The following is a 6,085-nucleotide window of genomic DNA, read 5'->3' as shown; positions in this document are numbered from 1 at the left end:
ATGTGATTCACATGACAGTGTAGTATGAGTCGGTCTAGTATTCACATGCTAGGACTATGTGTTGTTATATTGTTGTTCACATGATAAGCACGATTGTCTAGCATCTATATGCTAAGGCTATGTGTTATTCATATTCATATTCTTATGTTTACATGTTACATTATATATGACGATTCGTGGCTGGGAGGACTCGAAGTTACTCCTCACTGAATTGTGGCTTTCGTGTTTGTATAAAATGCGATTGACAGGTTGATGGTGCTTAGTTGGGGTACACGGACGAGCTAGTGAGCATAAGGAACCTTGGACCTAGATTGGCTATTTTTAGTAGTAAACCTTTTAACTTTTGGTTATGTATATATTTTGAAGGGACATATGTCTCCCTCTTTTAATTTGGTTTGTATCTCTATTTTTTCTTGCCTTTAGCATAGTTATGTAAATTAGTTTGATAGAATTTACAGGTTTTCGCACCCTCCTCTTGGAGATGTTTGTGAATGGTTTAGGAAAATTTTAAAAATTACAGGTTTTATCTAGTTGAACCAATTACAAACATATCCTGTCAGTTTTTCTGTAGAATTTACGTGTTTTAATTAACGCTAAATTTAAGGGTGTCACAGTTTCGTTATTGTCTGATGAGTATCATTGCCTCGGGTAACCGAGATGGTAGCATCCTTATACCTGAGTGGTCTTGGTAAGGCACTTGGAGTATGGGGGTGTTACATTATCATGAATGACGCCTTAATTCTTGGGTTTATTCATTGTTATTACACTATATTTTTGAATGTCTTTGATTAAAGATTCTTATAAAACTACAATTAATGGAAATTTCCTTCTAATATAATAATCGCAGTAAGTGGATTATAAATCTGATGTAGTACATCAGATGTTATAGTTTTTGAGCATTAATATAAAGTTTTTGAGTATTAATCTAAAATTTTTGAGTTTTATATTAACGTTTTTGAGTTTATTTACTTAAACTTTAATCTCAAAAAGTTACATTATAACTCAAAAAAATTACATATAAGCTCAAAAAGATTTGATTTTTGACATCATACTAAAATGTAATTTATAAACTCTATAATACTCGAAAAAATACACAAAAACTCAAAAAGTCATTAAATATGATGTAGTACATCCGATGTACAATCTTTTTTCTCTAATAATCGTACTAACAATCTAGAATCTTCCTCTTATAACCACTTTTTATTAGGGCAAACGTTTTTAACAAATAATCATGGAAGGAATTAATAATGTAGTCATATTCTTTACCATAAAAAAATATATGAAAATAATTTACTTTTGTTCGTGGAAATGACATATTGTTATTGACATCCTATTCAATTCATATTGCAGTTGCCTTATTTGATGGCCATTAGTGATTTGCCTTTTTTATGGTGATTATTATTATTCTATTACTTTGTATTAAATAACAATAACAATTATAAGTTGAGAAATTCAGGCTCTGACACGTGGCAAAGTAATAGGTACTTGGTTTTATCCATTGTTGTTCTTCTCAAAAATATAATCGAAAAAATGTTAAAATATTGCGCCCCAAATTCTTTCCTTCTGAACATTTTATATATATTGCTTTTAAAAAGTTGCTAATTTTAAGTTGATTTGTTAGAATATTATACCGAAAATCTCTCCTAAAATTGCGCCCGAATCATCTTAAAATTACAACTTTCCTTTTTTTTTTTTTTTTTTAAATTAGAGAGTATGACACGTGGTGATTGAATGTGCTGTGACACGTGGCGTACGATGGGGTAGCCGGTTATTGCTTTAATATAATATATGATATATGATGAAACTGAAAAGTAATACATATAAGCTCAATTACCATGAAATTAAGATTTAATCAATTAACTTCATGAAATTAAGATTGAATCAATTAACTTCGTCTGTTTTTTATTCGACTTTGTCACTGGCAAATTCATAATCCTATTCATTAAAAGAACAACCACAGTGCTGAGTTGTCAGCACGTGGTTGTCTGTTAACTTTTCAAAGTTCCAATTTTTTTTCCTGAATTTGTGGAACCCACGATCTCTACACCATTTTATTTCATTTGCTGCTAATTGCTAATATGCTTGCTTCAATATATAAGACAATTTTGTAATTTACAAATTTTATATTATTAATATAAATTCAGAAATAATAAATTTATCTTCAACGTGCTTTGTCGATAAATTAACCCGAATAACAATTCCATAGGCATCAATGCATCATTTTAAGAAGTAAATGACTTTGCCAATGTCATGAATCTCATGATACAATTGATATCACATAAATGATCCTGCTTACAGTAAAATACATAATCATAAATTAATTAATACAATTAATAAATAAATAATACGGAGTATATAATTACAATATTTTTCGTCTGTATTGAATCTGAAAAAATCAACCCAAAACAACGATAAGAGGAAAAAAATACGGAATACTTTTTAAAAAAAAAAATCATGTATAACATTATTAATAAATCGACCACTTGATCTACAAAATTCAATAGCTTATTAGTAAAACTTCCCATGAATAATTTATAAGGATCGAAATAAGTAGATATTTTAAAATTGCATGAAACTAAAAATACAAAAAATAAAATAAAATAAAATAAATTACTACAATAATAAAAGGGAAAAAATTACTTCCTTAGGAAAATAAAATTGCTTGAAAAAACATATTAATTAAAAATATGCATACACAAAAATATTTCTATAAAATGTTTGCTTATCGTCTACAATAGCTTGAAATTGTCTGCAAAAAGATCCACACATTATTTTATTTTTTTCTAATCCTTATAATTTACACTCCATGTATAAAGATTAAATAATTAACTGAAGATTTAAAGGTGCTATTGTGTGAGAGAAATTTAAAATAATTTGAGAGAGGGTGTGAGAGGAGTGGGTGTAGAGGAGTGCAAAATAGAGAGAAAGAGGATGAATATGGAGTATTATTGTACTGCATAAAAAGTTTAGAATGAACATAAAATTGGGTAGTATGAGGTGAGGCCTTGAAAGTAGGTTTTTTTTCTGGGCAGTATTATTATTTATACGGTAGTGTTACTTTTAAATGAGTTGTGTGCGTTTTAATTTAAGAGATGGGTAAGCCCATTTTAAATTCTCATTTAGAACGGGTATATTCGTCTAAAGTTTAAGACGGTTAAATATACTCATATGTGATAGATAAGATAACAAGAAGATGTATAAAGAGAAAAAAAAATATTTGTCATATATAACCACGTGGAAAGATATTTGACCAATTTTAATATTAAGACAGGTACGTCTGCTTTGAGAAAGAATAGACGCTCATTTATATGTGTAGCGTTACGTGCCATATTAGTAGATCAAAATTGTGTCATACAATCTACCTTAAAACGGGGATCCATCCATTTTATAATAAAAACAGGTTAAATATTTCAACTATTGGGATAGATCGGACAACGGGTTGTTATTTCTTAAACATTATTATTTTGTCTTTATCTATCCAAGTGGCTAATAGTTGATACGTTGTAACTATAAAGTGGATATATTCGTTTTAAATAATAATTTGTATAATTAACATCTTCATAACTCATTTTAAATGACTTATTCAAATATGTGGCCAATTTATCCAAATAAGTTATATGAGGATCTCACATCATTCGTTTGGAGTTTGACATGTGAAACAAGCCAGGTAGGTCGGGTGCCGGGTTAGTCATACAAGTAGGGTCGAATCAGATCATACGAATTTTATTATCATATTTGCAATTTTTAAGCCAAAAAACATATTTTAATAGATTAAGTCGTATTTAATATTAATAATTAATTATATTTATTATGTATCGTACTTAAATTAAATAATTTATAAAAAATAAATTAATCTAATAATTTTATTATCATTGAGCAAACGGGTTGGGTCCGGTTTCGACTTTAAAATAATTGGTAATTTCGGGTTTGGGACAATCGTGTCTCGGGTCAAAATTTACGAGTCTTTGATCCTGAACAAACAGATTGGACAAGGACGAGTTTACGGTGGGTAAAGTTTTGACAGGTCAATATCGAGTATGTACATGACTAAACTCAACTTCAAATAATAAAATAATAATTATTATTGTGATTTGTGATCGTGTATATCGACCCATGTTCGGATTATAGTGCATAAGTCCAAAATGCACCTTTATAAATTCTTATATTGTAAGAGGGTGAAAAATATATAAGATACGGTTTTATAATATGCGTATATTGTACAATGGCGTATATGCTTAATAAAATTTCACGGCGCGTAAACTATTCTTTAAAATTTATATTTTTTGATAAATATGTTTTTTTACAAAATCATTCATATTTATATGCTGTTATATTTGAAATAACAAGTGCAAAAATAATTGCACGACTTATATTTGAAATACTATTAATCTGTTATATATATGTTCGAAATGTACAAATTTAGTGATCGAAAATGAAATTACAATATAAATCAAGAATCTAAAATATGACTAATAAAACTTAAATCATTATTTTTACGTTTTTTAATAATAACAAAATTTGAAATAACGACCCCGTGCAATTTGCACGGGTATAAAACTAGTCTCCTTAAATTCAATGATATACCGCTAGTGCATTAGTCTAATTAATTTCGATCAATAGGTTCGTCTTATTGCTTTTTCTTGTCTGCCACGAGTATTGTTTTTTTTTTTATGCGGTTATCCTCTAATCTATCTATGCTATAATCTATATATGTGTAGTTTTGGTTGTATAATCTTCATGATTTTCTCTTGCAACAATAAAATAATACTTAAAGAGTTATGTGTGTTTTATATTGCACTCCTCATATGAGTCATATCGAGCATAATTTTCTTTACATTCGTGTTTTTGACTTATGAGTTATGAGACAAGACGTCTAAGATGTTTTATCATCAGTCTTCAGCTTGTTCTTCCAATAGTCACAGACCCGAGTGAAATCCACCATGTACAACCTTGTCCTCATCGAAATCATACGGGCATGATAGGGAAGTGCATGAACAGGGGGCTCGAGCAATCGGAGCCGTTCCATAAGCCAAACCTACCAAAGCAGGTATTAGACACCCGAAAAAAAAAAAAAAAAAAAAAAAAAAAAAAAAAAAAAAAAAACAAAAAAAAAAAAAAAAAAAAAAAAAAAAAAAAAAAAAAAAAAAAAAAAAAAAAAAAAAAAAAAAAGAGAAGAAGGTGTCTTTTACCTGTAGGATGACGGGACTCCCCAAAAATGGAAGATCGCGGTTGGATTTCCTATTATCCAAGCCCAAGATAATCTCCCCTAAGCATAGGCAAGCTGGGCTCCTGCGCAGCTCCATTTGCTCAATAAGACCCAATAGACGGGGATCACCTCGCAGTTCTTCGTCAACATGTCCCTGAAAGACATATACATGAAGCAAACAGAAGCCAAATGCTCTCCTTCTAGCAACATAAGAGACAGTAGGGTCGGCCCTGTTGATGAATCGATCTATAAAATCCAACATCCGCACGCCTTTCGAAACAACAAGACGATCCACCTCGAGTCGGGTCGGTCAAGCAAATCTCTAAACTTGCTCTTATACCCTTGAGCGAGAGAAGGGATGGCAGGTAAATGTTCAGGGTCCCACCCGCCAATAGCAGCAATTTCCTCCGGAAAAGGACAAATATCACCTCCTGGGAACGCAAAAACATGATAATTTGGATCCCAATAATCAAGGCAAGCATCCAAGATGTTTTATTATAATTTAAGACGATCCTATCAATTTAATTGAGACGCTCTCTGATATATATTTAATTCAAGGCGATCTCATATCTATTTAATTATTGTGAGACGGTCTCGTATCTATTTTACATAAGACCATAAGACTATCGTCATTATAATTTAAGATGATTTTCTATCAATTCAATGACCGCGTCCTATCTATTTAATTCGAGATGAACTCATATCTATTTAATTAGGATGAACTCCTATCTATTTAACATAAGACGAACGTCATTATAATTTAAGACGATTTCATATCTATCTATTTAATTAAGATGAGCTCTTATTTAATTAATTTTAGACGATCTCATATCTATTTAATTGAGACGAGCTCTTATTTAATTAATTTTAGACGATCTC

Source organism: Silene latifolia, chromosome 3 (genome assembly GCF_048544455.1).
Source record: "Silene latifolia isolate original U9 population chromosome 3, ASM4854445v1, whole genome shotgun sequence".
In the NCBI taxonomy this organism is placed as follows: Eukaryota; Viridiplantae; Streptophyta; class Magnoliopsida; order Caryophyllales; family Caryophyllaceae; genus Silene; species Silene latifolia.
The sequence above is the reverse complement of the archived record's forward strand: the minus strand, read 5'-3'. Positions refer to the sequence as shown.